The following is a 20,782-nucleotide window of genomic DNA, read 5'->3' on the forward strand; positions in this document are numbered from 1 at the left end:
AAAAGCAAAATATGCATATGTGCTAAGGTTTTTTTTCCCCACCAAAATTTATTGCCCAATATTCATAAAGACAAAAGAATCATTTAAGATCACATAACAAAGCTAAAAACTGGAAACCGGTCGACACAAAGCTACGTGATAACCCTTGTTGATAAAATTGTTAGAGTAGCAGAAAAGGAGGGATTCAGCCTTAAGAAGCTGTAATGGTCTAGCAAATTTTTTTTTTTACCTTTTCTAATCCAATTATTCCAACACTTCTTAAGTGTTTGCTACAAAAATTATCAGCTGTATCATCAGATTTCTCTTCAAAAACTTTTTTTAATTATGGGATCGGGATTTATACATGTAGCTGCTAGTGCAGTGAAGAGACCACACCCTTTGGTAGTAGGTTTGATTTTATATCCCAAAGAATTTTCAGGATGATTTAGGGACTAAGTATTCTGGCAGGCTGAGCTATATATCCAATAAAACACAAGGGGTTTTTTTCTTCTAATTCTTATTGGTGATATGACCCTGCCCTGGCATTTTTAGCTGTAACAAAATTTTCTCCTTAGCATGCTAACATCAGCAGCAGCCTGTGATCGATCACAGTTGGCTGGCCCATGCAATATAAACAACTATGTCTGTTTACAGGAGCAGAGATGCTGCCTAGAAACTGCAATTTAAAGAGCCTACTGCTTCATTTTTGATACCATTTAAGTCTGGAGAGAGACAAAGAGAAAGCAGCACGTTATGTGATGATTTCTACTACTTAAGAGTGGCAATCTATAAACTGTAAATTTAGCAACATGTGACATTTTGATTGATTAACTTTGCTTTTTCAGAAGGTCATATTAGGAAGACTTACACTGCTAAGAGCAAACATGAACTTGTCATCATGACAGTATATTTGTAATACTCTGTCTGAACTAATGCAAGGCATTATTTTGCTTTCTGCATCCCTGCCATTCCATCAGTATCCTTACATAAGAACAGTATGATAGAGATAGAGAAGTAGTTTCTGCTAGTGAGAAGCTAAGATTTCTGACTATTCAGTTAAGTGGGGTAACAGACACTGGAAACATGGAAGGACACCTGATTCTGCTTCAAAAGCAGAGAAAATACAGTCACAATCCCCAATCCATAGGTCTTGCTGAATTTTGCTCAATACTTAGCTAAGTGTCTTGCAGGAAGTTTGTGGCACAGACAAAACCTGAACTCATCTTTCCCAACTCTAAGCTAATTCTCTAATTAATGGACCAGACTTTTCTCATTCCCTCAGGCCCTGTAGAAGAAGCAGAAAGAATATAAAGCTGGCTAAGAAGAATGTTGCATACCAGGGATTCCTACACTGCCTAATTAGGATTGCTTTACTATGTCTTTTCACTATCCTGGCAGGGCAAACCAAATAAAGCAGCAGGGATAAAGTGTCTTAAAATCCCTGATCTATGACATTGTCCTTTATAGGTCTGCATGTCGTAAGGGACCACAGCATGCCCTGAAGATGTAAAGTAACTGTATTAAGTAAAAAAATGCTTAAGATGCTGTACCTTTTGGGGTCCATAATATATTACAAGATGGAGTAATAATAAAATAAAAAAAAAATCGAAAAACTGCAAAATTTAATTTTTTCATGCACAGCAAAAACTACACCAGCAGGGTTTAGTCTACAAACTTACGCCCTTGCAGAACTGCAAAAGTCAATAAGACTATGAGAAGCTCTATTTGTAAAATACCAGATGTAAAGAAGGTAAATATTTCAATTTGGACTTTGGGACTGTTGATAACTGCTTATGAGTTCTCTCTTACTTTGTGTTGGGGCAGGATTGATCATTCCCCCCCACCCCAGTTCCTTAACTGTCTTGTTCTCTGGAAAACTACAACAGAAAGATCCTCTCTTGAATCCACTCAATTTTCTTATGCACATTACTCCAGTTCTCAAACTTCAATTTATTTTTTTTTATTTAGCAGCCCACCAAAAAGGACTATACAGACTTCTCAGGATCCTAAAGCACAGCACAAGAAGTTCTATGACCTCAACCTGTCCAGCTGAGAATCCATTTAATTATGCCTTGCATATTCTCAGCCTACCTTCACAGATTATTTTACTGCTTTCTTTTTATTATACTTGCATTTCAAATTACTATTGCTTTCCACTGTGATATGCTGTCTTATCAACTCATTACAGTAGAATGGCAAAAAATAAATCAAAGGTAAGTTTTCTCCTATATTTAATCTATTTTTCCCTACAATAACTTAATTACTATGTAATGTAATTAACTAATGCATGCTCCATCTTATTTTAGTATAGAATTCCTGAGCCTAACTACATTTAAAACAGCTATCATCATCAAATGAATCAAGTCAGTAGACCAATATATGATATATGTGTCTTCATATTTTAAACATTATTCAGCTTTCAATTGAAATTTCCTGATTTTCCTTGAAGAGAGGGGCCTATGACTATTAGCGGAGTTTATTCACCTATTGCACTAAGTATTCTGATGTATTTTGGGGAAAACACAGGGCATATGAAGGAAAATAATAGCACAGTCGTGTCCTGCTATATTAGTTAATAAAGGTCTGTAAAAAATGGCTCCCCAACAGCTGCTCAGCATGGAATCTGATACTAATGTTTTGAATTTCTGGGCAATGCATAGGTTTTCCAAATAAGAATGCAGTAAAAGAAATAGGACGCAAAAAAAAAAATCTGTGATGAACACCAAGGGAACACCATTTTCTTTATATCCCACATATGTGGAATGCAAACATATCCAGCATTTTGCACAAACTTGCAAGCAATGCTTAAGAAAAATGCATTCTTGAAAACCTAAATGAGTTTTATCATTACCAGCCTCTGAATCCAGTTCATCCACATTTTGTACACTAACACACTTAGTTTATACGCTCATTTGTTTTTCGTGCCAGCATATGATAACTACAGTGATTGCCTAGAGGGAGGATGACACCAGAGAAAGCCATACTTCATGGATAAATATATATACAAAGAAACAAATAGCAAGTTTTCCAGTCTATTCATCCTGTACAGCTGATTCTACTGTTACACTTTAATGAAACAGAAATTCCTATTTATTTAACAACTAATATCAACTCTGATTTCACAATAAAGAGAATGCCAGTGCATCCAGGTCCAACAGGATTCAGGCAGTCATTCCTGCTCTGTGTAACTTCAGCAGCAAAAATAATATATCTAATTATATCTAATTTAACTGCAAATTATTCTTTTAGCATGAATTGTCTGTTTAAAGATAATGCACGATGGAACTCTTAGCTGCATCCCAGAAGTCACGCAGCACCAAGCAGATAAGATCACAGTGGTTACCAGGAGTAGCAAATGGGAAAAGCACTACAGGAAATGAACTCTTGTCAATAATCTCAAGAGAGTGCTATATTTAGGTCAATTGTACCTGAAATCGTTTGGTGGGGTAATTGCTCTTTGGTACAGACTCTGCTCTCTGAGCCTGTCAGAGTGCTTGTAGGTCCACTGGATTGGATTCACCAATTTTCTTCCAGACTCATTTTCTAAAAGAAAAAAAACACAAAAGAAAAACAACAAACAAAAACAAACTTTACTACAGGATAGCAATCTTACCAGGAACAGAGAAAACTATGTGTTATTTCAGCTTTTAAAATCAGGCTTTCAATAAATGCATTTAATACAAAAAACTTGTTCCAATATCCAACTGATTTCCTGTTTTCTAGAACAGAAATTTATTCAATTATTCAAAGGTTTTATTTGGCCCTGCAAAGACCTTCCATATCTGTTAAGTATCTAAGTGATCTTTTGCTTTTGCTGACCAGTTAATAATCAATGCAAAATTAGAATTGTTCTTAAATCCTGTGATGTACCCCAGTGCAGCGTTACTCAGGCTTTAATTCAGGTTGAGTCCTCGTCTGATAATACAGCTATTGTTTAATAATTTAAGATGATTTATGCATGTATTCAGAGGAATGTGATAAATTCAGTTTTAGGAAACCAACCTAATGAGCCACATACTGACCCTTTACAGCAGTTGGTTGGATTCATACAGCTATCAGAAAACAGCACCTAGTCCTCCTCTCATATGATTTCTTAGAAGAAATATAATATACTGCTTTGATAGCACAAAGTCTCCAGCAGAACTGTTCCTTCTTCACATTAAAGAGTCAGTATTAATAAGATGAATTTTAAAGTAAGGCAAAGCCTCCTCTAGCAGCTATTCAGCATGTGTTTACCTTGTACACAGACAGATACAGCATCATATTTGTAGTCATTACTCAGGGCTTGTGATTAGTGTCTACCGTAATTAAAGAAAATGTCATGATGTAACTACACTGCTGAAGAATAGAAATGCACTTTTTATTTTTAAAAAATTACAAAGGGAATAAGATACTCTGCTGAAAGCTGCAGTAGGTGCATCAGTTATTTTAGCTATTGTTTTTTGTGTAGAACTTCAAATTCAAAGATACTCATTAAACTGAGTAGATGGCAATAACAGACGAAGTGTTAATGGGGCAGCAGTGGAGTGTGTCAGGAAAATGAAGAGACCCTGAGGGGCTCACCATGCTGTTTATGCTCAGCTAAATTCAGCAGCATTACCATAAATCCTCTAAAAGATACTGTACTCAATTTCTTACATGCCACTTCTCAGGCAACAAAATATTCTACAAGATTAGAAAAGGGGGGGGGGGGGGGGGGGGCGGCGGAGATTAAAAACTGTTTTCTATTAGGCAAACCATTTCCATGTAAATACACTAAGTAGCATTCTATTATTACTTTTTTACAATTCTATAACAAAGAGGGTCTTTTAATCTTCAAAACAATATGTGAATCTAAGTTAAAAAATTCTGAAATTGTACACAGGAACGGAGCCTTTTAACAAACAAATAATTTCATCCATAAAATTATTTTTTAATTTAAGGATCAGGGTTCAGTATCAATTTGTCACATACATAGTTCAATGGGCTAAAACACAATTACACATAAACCAAATAACTTTTCACAAAACTCCAGAATTCTTAGTTTCTAGTTTGCTTTTTTTATTATTATTATTATTCTAAGATGACATTCTGAGGGAATAAATTCATTTTAGGAAATATACATGACCCAATAATTCACTGCTTAAAAAGAAATATCTTATATAGAGTTCTGCACGCATCTTCATGGTGACCTTAATGTGCCTTTTCTCTTTAACTTTAGAAAATACCTTTTCCTATGTAAGGATAGATGGATTTATTGTTAATGAGAAAATGGCTGTACCACATAGCGTAAATTACAAACTCAGCTGCAGGTAAGAAATAATTATTGACACAAAGGTACCAACGAATTGTGAAATGCTTCATATAGCCTATTTTTCTATTTTTGTTTAATCGGTATATTGATACTCCCCATTTAGGAGTCGCGGGGTGCGTCGCGGACCGTACGCTGCGGCTGCGGAGCCGGGGTTTCAGCACCAAGGCCAGCGACCGTGCGCCGGCAGCCGGGGCGGGCCGCGCCGGAGCCACCACGAGTTCATGCCAATAACCATGGACTTCCTTTTTTCATGATTGAAAGCTTTTATTTCTGGAGGTAGTGTAAATAAGAGCATGTGCTCTGTCTATCCTAATTTGGTGCTGTATTTAAGACATGTTTAAAAATTAAAATACTGGGATTTTTTTTCTTTTTTCTCCCATGACATTGTGTTGAGGTCTGCTTACGACTTTTGATTATTTGAAACAAGGAGAATTAACTGATCAGAAAATGAATCAGTTGTTCAAACATCTGAAGACAGAGCTAAGGGGCTACCAGTGATGGCTTCCACTACACACTCCTGACCCTCCATTTCAAAACTGAAAATCTGATACCTGACAGCACTCTTGTGTTTGTGGGAAATACTGCCTCAATATCAGCTTGACATGCACATGCAGCCATAGGCAACTTGCTTGCACCTGAGAATACTGGAACAATAAAGTACCCACAGTTTTCCATTAAAATTCTGCTAATGATAAAAATGCTTTGTTTCAGGAACCCAAACAAAAAGTTCAACTACCCTTGTGGAAATAGAAGTATTGGGTACTTGTAAGAGTCTAATATGGAGACTCTCCTTACTGTGTAGCCCCTAAGAGAAGCATATTTTAAAGACAGATTAAAAGACACAGCCTCTGAGATACCCTAAGCAATGCACTTAACAGCAGAATGGCAAAAACCACCTGGAATGGATACTTAATCCTTATGAGAAGTAGATATTTACGCAGCAGACAAGAAAATTCCTACAAAATGTTAAATTCCAACTGATGCTGAGAACCAGCAACTCCCACAAAGGTAATAAGGAGTTCCCAATTCTTATTGTCCCTGAAGGTACAGAAGAAAAACTGAACCGATAAAATAAATCACAAGGAAGCGTCCAGCTCTACCTCACTCTCACATAAACATCACCTGCCTTTAAGAGGTTGTGTACTTCCTCTAGTCTGAATATTTCAGCAGTAGTGGTTACTTGAGTTGTTTCTTGCAGTAATTTAATTTGCTTTACTGTTTTTTCAGGGAAAGATGAAATAATTACCACTGTTTCAAATAGCTGGATAATTTTTAAAAACTGATTTAAAGAACTGAATTAATATTAATATCTAGGAGATATTTGTGATTATGGACAGACTTCAGCAGATGACAGCTTACATAAACTTACAGACACTAAAGTCATGATTCTGATTGTTCAGAATATTGTACAAACAAAAATACAATGGGCCTAGTCCTGCTTCTGCTGGCATTGGACAGACTTCTGTCACACTTTTTAACAGAAACAATGTCATAAACTCAACCCCTAGAAACAAACATTAAGTCAAAGGTCAAGAAACAAAAACAATCTGTTTAAAAACATTAGCTGAATAACAAATAAAGTACTTTTTCAATCAGAATATGAAATTCTGAATCCAACTGTGAAAAAATAGAATGTAAGGTGAAAAGTTGTCTTCCCTATCATTACATATTTGGTGTATAGCCTACTTCCATCAAAAACACATTTAAAACTACAAAGGAGCACAAACATTTGTAAGCCTTTACGTTAACTTTTATGTATATCCGCCAATATACAGTCTTGGTGCCAATCCTGCTTGGAAATAAGTGTTTCCTAGACTTCTAAAACACTATTATCTATAAAATAAAAAGGATCATTAGGAAAATGTGGTCTGAAATATAAAAATATAGCAGAGTGAATACCCTTTATCAGAGGAAAAAGATATCCAAAGTTGTCATTTGTTACTCTTGAAAATTTAAGAATATCAGCATTGAGAGCACAGCCCATGAGCACCCGTGTTAATACTGGATGTCATGTTTTCTGATATCAAGTGTAGCTTAGGTAGGATTAATGGTTCAAAGAATCAGTAGCTGCCAAACAAGGATTTAAAAATAATGAGGAAAATACACAACTGGCACCGAGGGGAGTTTCTGGAAGGGCTGCATGCATTCCTCAAATGGTGGATAAACAGTTATCTCCTGGCCATAAGGCACAGTGGAGGAAGTGGGAATCAGTGCACTAATACCCAAGTGAAAAACCTGTGGACTTTCCTGGTTGCAGAAAGCAATGAGGATGGTGAAAATACAAGGGAAGTCTTTGCAGTGTGACTTGTGGCTCTTCCAAAGTGAGCAATGTGTCCAGTGCCAGGACAACATGGAATCTGAAAATTGCCTTAAGTAGGAGGATGGCATCCCAACAGGACTGGATGAATCAGAATGTTGTCCTTTATCCTGCACCTTAAAACCCTACTACAAAGCAAATTATATTAGGAGAAAGGCTGTTACTTAAAGCTTCACGTTATGTATATATTATACATGTTACTTAATTAAAAGCTGTTGATTTGGAGGCATTTCAAAAGTCAACAAATACATTTTTGTGTTCAGATTCATCTCCTCAATACAGTGTTACCCAGACAGCCAGAACAGAAGAAAATCAGGAAGGTAATCAAAGCAACTTGCCAACGATTAAACTAAGTTTGGGGCAGAGAACTGATTTGCCTTTCTGGATCTTTCCTGCTGTTTTCTGAAGCAAACCAGTGGTAGTGATGGCATCTTAAGAAATACAAATAGCTAGACAAATAGAAGTGGAAAGAAAATAAATAGCATTAACCTACAGATTATAGACCTATATGCTGCAGACTACGAACTATACACAGAAAGAGTTATTAGCAGATCTAGTTTTACCTTCCTAAACTGACAGCTATTGGGGAAGAATGTGGCAAAGTGCCACGTGTTACTGATATGCCTACAATGCCACATTTGCGGCAGAGCTGTTTACACAGCCTACTATGCACCAAGGGCGGCACTACCTAATGACTACAGGTGAAAGTACTGAGTACCTACTGGCTCCTCTGTGGACTAAAACCCAGTTTTACCATCTGTTGTCACAAGTTCAATATTTCTTCTCTCTCCTTTAATCCTTAACTGAAGTTATTTAACAGCAAAACCACCTTTTGAACAAACTGAAAGTAAAAGTACAATACCCAGCATACTATAACATAAAGAGGCATAGAAATAGCCTTTTCAGTACAACAAAAAGCCATAGAGCCTGGTTCAGGAAACACTTTATTTGCCCATCAGATCAATTTCCTGTGTCTCAGTTTGATGGTGACTTAAATGGTCTTATGATGTACCTGAGCCATGTTTTAAAAAAATTGACATATGCCTTTAAAGCCTAATGAGCAAAGATGCATACACATTACAGACACACAGATAGGTAGAGAGTAATTTATCTTGTATCTACCTATCCACTTATAAATAGGAAAGGACAAAGGACATACAGAAGCATTACTACTATTTTGCCATATGCAAACAAGCTTGATTAAACAGTGATTTTTTCATACATTACTCTGCTGAAATCTGGTTTACTGTTGTCAGAACAGAAAAGACACATGCATGGGGAGATCTTCTTTCATTGTCATACCCTGTAACCCCAACAGTTGTCACTGAAACTGCAAGTTCTTATGTCCCTTGACCAAGACAATTTGATACATTCCAATTGATTCCTCTTTAAAATAGTAGTTTATATGAAGATATTTAATGTTAAGGTTCTCAGAACCAGCAGATAAACTATGTGTAACTGAATTAATTGCAAAGGAAAGTCTATGTTAGTGTGATACTGATTTAAAAAAATTGATGTGGAAATCAAAGTATTGAGTTTGTTTTGCGGTAAGACATAACACAAATAAATATATTAGCAGCAAATATATAAGCAATATTCTTTATAGCACATTATACAAGCTAATGCTAAAATACTAATCTGGACCTGAAAATTACCATTATGTATACTCAGTTGCAGTGATTTACATCAAAGAAAGTACTGCTGTGAATGAAACCTACTGTTGGTTTGTACAGGGCTCATATAGATTTGTTTGAAATACAAATCATTGATCTTTTAGCGACACTTGGCAAAAAAGAAAAGTGTAAATAATGTTTACAAACTGGTCTACATTTAGCATTATATTTAGAAGAAGATAGATCCCAAAATGAAAACTAATATTTGCTACTAGTTATTCATTGCCCTTCAATTATTTTGTCATTTCTGAGACAGCCAAGTCAAAAACTAAACCAATACATGGTCACTAACACACTGAGAATAACTGTGCAGAAGTGTAAACAGAAAGGGTAACTCTCCTCCAAGGCTGACACAGAAAATACTTGAGAAAAATGGATATGGTCCTACTGATTGGATTTCTTTGCAAATTTTTTCTGACCAGATTAGAGCACTAAATTAATCTCAAATTGCATTTACAGTAAAAGTGTAGCCATGACTGTTACTCTCTGATGTTAAAGCATCTTATGGTTTCAGACTATTTCTCAGGTGACATTAGCTCAGAAACCCATTCTTCTTACCTCCCCACATTTCACTAATACTGTCAGGTAAGAGGAAAATAACTGCTACCACTATATAAGCGGTGCCCCAAATGCAAAGCTGGGTTATACTGTGGTTAACTAGACATAGACAAACCAACTGCTACGAAACAACCCAACACAAAACCTCTAATAGCAAACAAACAGGAAAGCAAAAGACACTTATGAACATATGTGTTAGGAGAACAAACCCTTGGTGTCCTCTGATGCAGTTACAGGAGACCTCAAATAGTTCATGGGATGTTTGAAGGGGTGAGTTCCTACAACAGATTGATTTCTAATAGTGTCAAAAGTAGAGCAGTAAGGTGGACTGATATATCAGCTACAATGTGAACTGCATATCAAAGAGATGTACTGGCCTATCTGTAGAGTAAGTGTACAGCATTCTTGAATGGAAGAATAATGTGCAGATGCAGATACAGAGGCAGGTGTATGACTTGTCCCCAAAGGTACAAAAATATGTCATTAATAAAATGAGATATGTTTAAAATCCATTATCTACAGCGTTTCACCCTATGCTGCTTGATTTGTATCAAAAGAGAAAACAAGAATCCTTGTCTAGCAGGTAGAGCAGGTGTTGAATAACTTATGGATTAACAGATACTGCGAAGTAAGATAAGCTTAAGTTCTATTTAGATTCAAAAAGATTTGTAATAAGGCCATAACAAATAGAGGTGCTGGCTTACAAGAAGGTGTAACAGAAACCACAGGCATAATCCCATTCATAAATGAAAGGAGGAAAGTTCTGCCCTTTCATCACCTCCCTTGAATAACAGAAGAGCTACTCACATACAGTCATTGTAGTGTCCAAGAACTTTGGGTTTCTCAGTAGAAATAAGTAATTGTTGACGACTGACTGCACAAAACATGCTGTGTGGTGCGAATGAATGTAATGGCCTTTACAGTGGGCACAGAAGAAGCAGAGTCAGGTAAGACACTCTTCCCTTAACTGTAAAACTGTTCAAAACTTTAAAAAGAGAGAGAAAAAGAAAAATATTTCAAAATCGTCAATGGTCTCATGCAATAGCCTGAGCCATGGGTGATACACAGCCAGCTCCCTGCCACATGCCAAAAATTCATTTCACAACAAGTCTGAAAATAGAGCATGAGATGGGCATCCTCTTTCCCCTGGATGTGAAGAGTAGAAGGGAATAGAAAAGACAAAAAAAATTAAGAGCCACTCCTGAGATGATGTTAAAGACCATGTTTTTGTATTGTCAAGCAAAAGACACAAAGCAAAGTAAGGAGACAAGCAAGAGGGAGAGATCAGGGAAGAGAACAAGATGTCTGAGTGTGTTGGGTCACTGAGGCAAATGGGAAAAGTTTGAGGAAAAGATGACAGAAAAGCAAGCATGAATGGGTGTTAGAAAATTAAAGTAGATATTATTAACATTCTTTTTGAGAAAGCTAATGAGATGTGTATAAAAGGTGAAGGTTACAAATAGGGTTAGAGAAGGATTATTGAAGTGAGATCAAGCTTTCAAATAAGTACCAGGGCTAGTGTCAAGAAGGTCACAGGAATGCCTGTTGAACATTTGTCATAACTTGCAATTTTAACTTTTACAATAAAGCATTAAGGTGTTTCTCAACATTAAAGCTGCTGTGTTAGATGCTAATACTGCCCAAAAATGGCCTACAAATGTAATGTTTGATCATCATGCCCAGTATGTCTCAGACCATCACCATAATTAAGGTAACTGTATCAGGCAGCTTAATCTCTTCACCTCAGCAAGTTTCAAAAGCCTCTATTCACTGCCACTCTTCACAGTTCTAGTCCAGGGGCTGTTGCTGTTATTCCTCATAGGTTACTGTTTCACAACAGATTTGCAAAATAGTTAAAATTCTGGGTTTTCTCAGCATGTTCTGCTTTGATCCAGGTCTCATTCCCACAAAGGAAATAATTTTGTAAGTCAAAGATCCTGATGAAGGACACAGAGGATGATGACAACTTGCCCTTTTTCTACTACAAGCCCTGGACGGGTATGGGTTGTTTTGTTACAGGCACTATGAAAGATAATGGCAGGTTCCCCTCTTGGGGCCGAGCTGCCACTCAAACGTCAATGTAAGAGAGGGATCGTTTTGAGAGGAACAAACAGAGCAGGAATGCACCTCAGAAGGCTGCCATAGTGTACACAGGTCCCTTATGTTTCTGCAAGATTATCAGCAAGTGCAAAGGCATCCAGCTGCACCTCAGCTTTCCAGTAATAACTGTAAGAGATGCAATCAGCTACAGACTTTTGTCTCCAACTCTTGAGCCCTAGATATTGAGTGTGATTATTTTCATGGCTTCAAAAGACAAGTGACTCTGAGACCCAAATCCTCAAAAGTTTTTAATTTCCTAAGAACTTTTGAGGATCTGAACCTGAATGCGTTAAGCGAGATCTACTACGCATGACTCAACCCAAGATGTATTTACAACAGGTTCCATCTTGTTCCCATTCAAGTCAACAACAAAAAAGAAACTCCTACTTTTTCTAAATGACAGCAGAACAACGTGCATAAATTTTTATAAGACACTTTGAAAGTCTTCCCTTGTGCTACCCAATTACCTGAGGACTACAGCATAAATTAAAACAACTGTCAGCAGTTTAGATTGATTCTCCTCTTGTTGCCATTTATTAGTATTGATACAGAGTTCTATTATTGAAATGAGGATAAATTAGGCCCTAAAACAACAGGCAGCTTATCATCAGCTTAGACCTCAGATATTTTTTTCTGTGTATTTTGAGTAATCAGCACTACTCCGAATCAAACATTTATTGCAGAAACTCAAAGGACTTCTCACCTAACTTCCTAGAGGTTAATCAATAAACCTAATTAAAAAAACCTGCAACCTTCAATCATTCAATTGCTCAGGACTTTCAGTAATGCCAAATGCAAGGAGGAAAGGCTCTCTACTTGCCATGACTGAGAAGCTTCAGGAAATATAAAAAACTAAGTGCAGACATCTTGGCTTGCCAGACAAGACAGCAGTGTAAAACTGTCTTGAGTCACAGCAGCTATGACTTTTCACGTGCAAAGTCAGTGACAGACTAAACAGCTGTGATACAAAAAGGTCAGCAGGATTCCATAAATGTTTCTGTTGATTCAGGCGCCGGGAAAGATACAACCAAAGCAACAACCTATAGATAGTCACCCGAGCACTACTGTGTTATGAGAGCAAAGAGAAGCAGAAAGGGGCTCAAACAAACATGGTGAATACAAGACAGGCCCAAAGACTTTCAGATGGAGAGGAAAAGGCAGAAGTGCCAAGGCAGAGGAAAGGAAAGGTTATACATATCATGGCATATGATAAGTTATAATGCAAAATTTCAGTATGAAATTCTTATTTACAACACACAAAACACCCTTCATTGAAATCTGTGAACTTGTCAACATAAAAGTCATTACTGATTTCCTTCTAAAGATCTGATTTGTAATTGCCGAAGTATATTTCCATTGTAGAAGCCTTTGTGACTATTTCAAATGTACGTTCATTTCCATTTAAAATAAAACATGCTGTAATGCAAAAAAGTTGAGAAAATATGAGGATTTAAAATAAAAACAAACCTACATTGCCATCAATAAGTATCATTAAACAGCTGCCAATTTTTAAATAGTGGAAAGGTTATGGAGATGTAAAAATATGACTGGAAATGAAAAAACATTTTTTATCTCCTTTCCCAAGACTCCTACTCAAGCAAACAAAAAAGTACAAGAAAACATTATTTAAAAAAAAAGGGGGGGGGGGAGGGAGGGCATTAATGAACTTCAATAACTGTACTTAATCACAAAATCTAGTTAGGAATAGGCTGCTACCATAAGGTAAGACAGGTTGCAGACAGTAGTCCTTTATGTAAAAGCAAATGTCAAAAGAAAAGCTCTAATATTTGGTTGTGGGCTCCCACTTTTTCACATAGGCATTTCCTAAATCCATGTTTGATGAGCTTCTCCAGCTATAAATTCTGTAAATTCCCTCTGGAGCAGTGCAGAGTGTGCTTCATGAAAATGTCATCTGCCAGCGCTGCAATTACTCACACTCCAGCAATCATGTGCACAATGCAGAATGGGTCGAATTCAGGTGAGAACGAGAACCAGCAATCAAGCCTCTGGAATTGAGAACAAAGCCATTTTCTTTCATTTGCCATCAACAGAACCATCAAGGCCTTAATTACAAGGCAAGTGTCAAGCCTGGCTGCTGAAAGGCTTATTATTATACAGCTCAGCTTCAAATCAGTTTTGTATTGATGAACTGCAAAAAGAGGAAGCCAGCTTAGCCCCACAAGAAAAGAAACAGGGACTAACTGATTATTTGATTGGCAGGAAAAAACAAGGGCGTTTAAAAATACATTTTTAGACAGAAAGAATTAGTGAATAGCACACCTAAAACCTTTCTCTAAACATATTTTCTATCTCAATAGCAAATCTGGGTGCTCTGGTAATTCAAAAAACACTCTCTTTAATTGAGATCATTGTAGTAGCCACAAACGACACTGCAAAAAGATTCTTTAGGTCATGCATTCTGTTTTTCAGACAGTAATGCATGTTTTGTGAGCATTCTCATTGCCTCTTTGTATCTAATTGCATGTCTATACCTTGAACAGATAGATATTAAGTGAATTAAGCATGTATTCACAAGCCCTTGCCCAACAATTATCTATTTGCATTAGATTAGTTGCCCTCATATTGAACAGCAGATGAGAAATCATCATTTAGTAAGCAACAGGATTTATTTATGTTGATTCAATCTAATTATCAGTAAGCACCACATTATAACTAAAAGCCAAATGTCCTCTCTTTTACCATTTTCTATATAAGACTTTTAAGCATTGCAAATAATGAATGAACTGTTAGAACAAGGCCTGAATTTGGAACTGTTAATACAACATTACTATTATTGTAAGTCTTAAATCTTTCAGGTTTTTAAAACCATATTCTGATTTAGCCTCTGCATCTCTTATGTGACAGGAGAAATATGTGCTTAGCTCATTGGTCTGCCTTTTGAATAGCAGGTGTATAGCAAGTCAGAAACACCATTTAGGTCAATGAACATTTTACCATCAATTTTATGCATTTTAGCTGAAATGGTGACAACCTTTACCCACTGCTGCATCCAGTAGATATACAACACAAATACATTTTTCCTCTTGCAACACACCTCACCTCAAAAATTTCAATGGCTTATGCTTCAGCAGGACATTACAGAGTTTGAAATCAATGGCATGAGAAAATAAACTAACACCGAAACTATGAGAGCAACAGTCACATCTCTATTTTGTCATTCCCTTTCACTGTTTATAAGCTTAATTTCTTCCCATGGGATATACAATACATATAAAAATCAAATACTCAAAAGTTAGGAAATAACAGGAAGATAATACCCACTTGAAAATATCCAATATATTTTACAGGAGAAAAAAAGAAAAAAAGAATTCAGATGAAAAATTGATGGAGATTTTTAGTTTTAAAGGGAAAAACAAGTAATCAGACTTTCAAGCCATGCATTTGAAACATTCAGGCACTTTCAACAGAGGTTAGGCAATGTTACTGTATCAGTTTCTACTTGCATGTTTAGCCACCTAATTATTTTTTAGCTTTTTTTTTTTCTCCAGTTTCCACTGAAAGACAAACACTGAATGACTAATTCCCATTTTGCTGTTGAAATACTCTAGATATAGGAATAGCCTAGAAAACTTTTAAAAGCTCTATTGGTTTCAAATTTCCTCAGTATTATTTTTATTGTTTGTCTTTATATAACTCCTTCTTACCAAAGCATTTTAAAAGACCACCTGACTCATTTGAATCAAGAGCCATCCCTTCCATTTAACGAGATCTTCACCTCTTTGTAGCTCAATTTAGGGTTCTAAATCATAAAATCTATTATTGTAACACAAATATGCGTACAAGTGATACTTTCTTTTCTTAGACTTTTCTTATTTAGGAATCACTAGCAGAACAATGCTTTAGTTCCTCAATGTCAAAAAAGAAGTTTTTCTTTTGAAAAACAATGCACTCTGTTGAGCAAACCTTAACACAGAGAATAGACAAGTATCATGGATTGTCTATACAAGACAATATGCTGAAAGCATTATGAAACGTACGTAAATTGGAAGATTACTGAAAAATGTCATTCCCATATATTGTTAAAAAATCCATGCTTGGGTATCCGGATCAGAAAAATACTGCATTACATCTGAAATCTAGAAGTGAAAAATATTTAAACCATCAATACGGGTAGCATTGGTATGTGAAGAACATGGAGGTGCTTAAAAGACAAATGGAACTGGTACCAGTGGCTTATCAGAAGTTTACTGGCATAGTCTGATGTTCTCTGTGTGGTTAGACTGCAGAAGCTTAAATCCTTGGTTTGGTAAGGGCAGAAAGAAGGTACTTCAGCGAAAAAGACATAAACATTTGTTGTCTGGAAAGAGTTGTGTCACATGCTCTGTAACTGACACCAAGATGCCTTACAACAGAATTATTAGGTTCTAAGAGTAAAATGAGAAGTAAAATGGTTCCCAGCCACAGATCCTTCTGTGGAACCAACCTCTGAACGTCCTTTCAAAGCAAACAATATTCAAAATAACGTAGATAACAGGAATAAATTAGCATTTTTCTTAAGTAAACCCTTTAAGAAAGCAAACTAAGATTTTCAGATGCAGCCAAATTATTTGGGATCCTACAATTTTTTCTTCACATGAACTTAAGGTCTTACAGATAGCGGTAGAATACATCCATATGCTGCTGTGATTTCAGAAATATTCCTGTTTTGAGAAACTAATGAGAGGACAGTAAGAAAATAAAGAAGCAACATAAATTAATGTACTAGTATAACTTTCTCATATATTTACTATCACATGCCTTTCTTTTCTCTACAGATGTCTCCATTCACTTCTGAGCTCCTATTTTCTCCTTCTTTATCCTCAACAAATAAGAGCAGCATTTTCTTCAGAAGTAATAGACTTCTGCTCTATCAATATGTTGAGGGAATTACATGAGACAACTGCTTTTTTCAAGGTTATTTACAAATTTATTTATATTCCATGCAATTTTTGGGATTCTTCATATATATTTTCAGTTAAGCATGTGCCTAAGAACCTTGCTTGATCAACAGCACAAGTGCAAGATCGTAACCACCTTCTGAACACTGCCAATACTATACCAGTTATCTCTGTTATCCAACATGCAAGAGAGTCTTTCAAATAACATCACCTAAATACTGCCTGGTAAAAGTGAATTACACTTAAAAGCAAGTAAACAGAAGTAGTTCTCCAGCTACACGGCGCAGTGGAAGAAAAATAAACAAAACACACAAACCCAATCTTAATTTAATAAAAAATTAGTACCTTTCATATGAATCAACATATTATTAAACTTAGAAATAACCAGGCATACTTGGGGTGGGAAGGAAAAGGGAAAATTTATACGTAATTTGAGGATACCACCTACAAGAAATCAAATTGAATACTGCTTGCCCACATTAAAATTGCCACTGTGGCAGAAAAAAAATATATTTACATTGAAAAGGACAGTTGCTGTTCTAAAAATAATTTCTCTGAAACTGTTGTTTATAATTATTGCAACAGTGTATTCCTACAGTTAGGACTGCACCAATATCCACTTGGCAGGCAGTAGGAAATCATAATGAATACAGAGGAACTGCAAGCCAACACCTCTTACCAGCAAATGGCTGCATGAACGTGGGTGAGCTACTGACATTTGTAAACTTGAAGTTTATCATCTACCTGAATAAAGGAAAAGTTTTATTTTTTTATGATTAGTTTAAATTTACACACAAAGTCATTTGAAAATGCAAAAAAATATATATATATATGGAGGATTAACTCTTAATTCTTTCTCAAAGTTTCCAAAGGACTCTATGAGATTTTTGGAGTTCACAAAGAAGGACTCAAGATAAAAGGATGAAATGGACAAAACTGTAAGTGTGTTACTTGCAGTTGTTTTATGGGCTTAACACAGATCTAATTCTAAAAGCTTGTGATTATTATTACCTGGCTTGTGACTGAGTGCCTCCATTTTGCATATTCAGCCAAAGATGTTACTGAGTTCACAAGACTAATAGGCTACTACCGTTTAGAAGACAGATACTTTTATGATTTCTTGCAGGGGAAATCAAAGATTACCCATCACTTTGGATAGTCTTTGTAATTCTGTACCCTCTAGCTGTTAGAAACAGACAGTGAAAATTCATCTAAATAGGATCATCTAGAGAAGATCCTGATGCCATCGCTTAGTGAATGGCATTACCTAGACTGGGCAATGCTATCACTTCAGAGAAATTTTAAGGTACAAATTCAGCAAAGCGACTGAGATACTCATGTTTCTAAATTACCCACCAGACTCATTCAGCCAAATTTCTTTCATAAATTTTTATAAGAATTTTATGGCCCAATTACATCTTTACATGATAGAATTCAAAACGAGTTCTCATTCCAAAGGTCATAATTTCATTGTGTAATTACTGCCTGGACCAAAAAGGTGTCTACCAGATTGCAGTTTTTATATACTTTTTAGATTGGTCAAGGCTATTTTTATCTTTTTTTTTTCTGGACCAATCTCTTATTTTGAAGCAGTTAATGAAAACTTTACCATTTACCTCAGTACATAAAAGACTTTGATTTCTCTTTATAAAAAAGCCTGAAATGTGAAGTAAAGTAAATCTGTGTCTTTTTTCTTACTCTCACTCCTAAATGCTGCAAATTAAGGATGGAGCATCCAACACATCTTAAAATAAGACATTTTAGGTCTTTCTTTGAGTACCACAACACAGTGTACAGTAATTCAACATGGTTATTTAAAAACAGATAATAATAAACAATAACTGCAGAGCAGGATAAGAAAGAAACAGTGATATACTGTTTGAGCAGGTGGTACTAGATGAACTTCGATGGGTTCAGCGTGACTAAAACTAATGTCCCAGAGGACAAAGACTGATGTCACTAACTAAATAAGCTTTTTTCTGCAGTCTCTCCTCTCATCACATCTTGGGTTTCATACTTCTACAGCTAGACAACAGGAAAGAATTTAAAATTCTGCAAAGGCTGAAAAACTCTTCAAAGATCACTATTTGTGCCCTTTAAAAGTGGAAGACAATGCAAACTGGATACTTAGCCATAACTTTATATGGACATAAAGAAAGAATTTCCCCTCATGTTGTCTAAAATCAATATTGGCCAATTTCCCAGCTTTCCAAATCTATTACTTCATAGGTTACTATCATCTACTGATGTTGAATATATCTTTCTTCTTTATTATATCATCCTGACTCAGAGATCTGCATAAACAGAGCTGCACAGAAAAAAAGGCATAAGTTCATATGAAGTGCAACATATAGGTTCTCATTTATGTACGCTATCAAACAACAGAACATAAGCAAGTTTCAGGCTTTGCTTCTGTTGTCTTTCTCAGACTTCCAATTTACATTATTGGGGGCAGAATCACTATTATGCTAACCTAACACATGTAATTTCCTATTAAATCCAGCTCTGCACATACATTCTCACCTTTGCACTTCTGGAAAAATAACAACTTCTTTTACCATTGCTGTTTTTCAGGAATACCCATTCTTGGATCTTTTTTTCTATAGAAAGTGACATGCTCCTAATTGTAAAAGCATTTTCAGTGTAAGCTACCTCTTACCAACACAGTCCATCCTTAGTATTGTTCAGTCTTTTATTCTCCACTCTCTACAAGGTACAAAAATATCTGATCAGAAAAAGTAATGAAAGGGTAACTGGTCTTGACATCATTACAATTATGGCATTATTTCTTGAATAGGAAAATCCCACAATCTATATTTAAAATAGTCAAAATAAATCCAATGCACTTAGGAATTTCTGAGCCACTCATCTCTGAAAGCTTCTTTTTCCTTGATTTTTCCTGTTTGATTCCTGGCTCCCTCAAGTTGTACTGTTCCTAAACAGTGGCAGTTTTGACAGCACATGACTGGAGACAGGAGGGACAACATACAGATCAAATTGCACATTAGCAGTAAAGTCACGAACTGGCAGTGCAAGTGGTCTTTCAGAGAGCAGAAGGCAACGGGACACCAGAAAGTGTACTTACACTAGGCCTCACCAGAAAAGCGCTACTCTCTGTGTACAGTGCCATCTTTCAATTACTCATACTATAATCCTCAAATACAGAAAATTTTGGTAATCCATTATTAGGATGACACATGCAACTGGTCTAATCTCAATCTAAAAACAAATGGCAAAAGGGCAAACATTTTCTGATCAGCAGGAAGCAGAGAAACACATTTTCTTTACTTACAGAACAAAATCTTGTGAAAATGGAACACAACTAGATTGTTTTGGTGGAAAGGAAGCAAGTATCTTCAGTGCATAGGACTTATGAGTACCTCTGTCTGCATAAGGAATTCTCTCTGACTTTTCCATGGTAAATTTAACTTTGTTGTTCACCCACTTACTGAACTCTTGCTTGCAGAACTGACAAAATTATGAGAAAGTCTCCCATAATGCACACTGATCAGCAGGTTTTCTGGAGACAATCTGATGGCTCTTGCCAGATAAGGTACCACCAAATATCACAAGACTTGTTCTTGCTAAGACGACTCATTTAAGTGGGCTATATGATCGAGAGCAAAGACATAAGCTCCTGATCTATGAATTTCTATGGAACAGCTTGCTAGCTGAGGCAGATTAGCCTCTGACCAATTCTAAGCAAATACTTATATTCGACAAATCATTTTTTCCCTGGACTTGGTCCACAGAAACATTAATTTAGATCGAAGCTTCAAGAGCAGTTCTACTTGTAAGTCATCTTAGTAGCAGTAAGTAGCATCTAAGCAAATATGAGATATAACCATCCTTTTTGACAGTGCATATTAGTCCAAGAAGACTTCTGAAGATACAGGTAGAGAAGGAAACTAAAATAAGGAAAAATGAAACAGCTGTGAACCCTCTGGAACAACAACAGTGGATG

At 36.1% G+C, this 20,782-nt stretch overlaps 1 protein-coding gene across 11 annotated transcripts in view; it reads right to left on the reverse strand.

The window, feature by feature from the left end:
• Positions 1-20,782, reverse strand: part of MYT1L (myelin transcription factor 1 like) — a 305,889-nt gene that overhangs the window by 223,981 nt on the left and 61,126 nt on the right. For all 11 annotated transcript variants that reach the window (XM_056344592.1, XM_056344598.1, XM_056344589.1 and 8 more), the window contains exon 2: positions 3,408-3,522. The gene's annotated coding sequence lies outside the window, so the exon portion shown is untranslated. The remainder of the gene's footprint in view (positions 1-3,407; positions 3,523-20,782) is intronic.

The sequence above is a fragment of the Falco biarmicus genome, chromosome 6, assembly GCF_023638135.1.
Source record: "Falco biarmicus isolate bFalBia1 chromosome 6, bFalBia1.pri, whole genome shotgun sequence".
Lineage (NCBI taxonomy): Eukaryota > Metazoa > Chordata > Aves > Falconiformes > Falconidae > Falco > Falco biarmicus.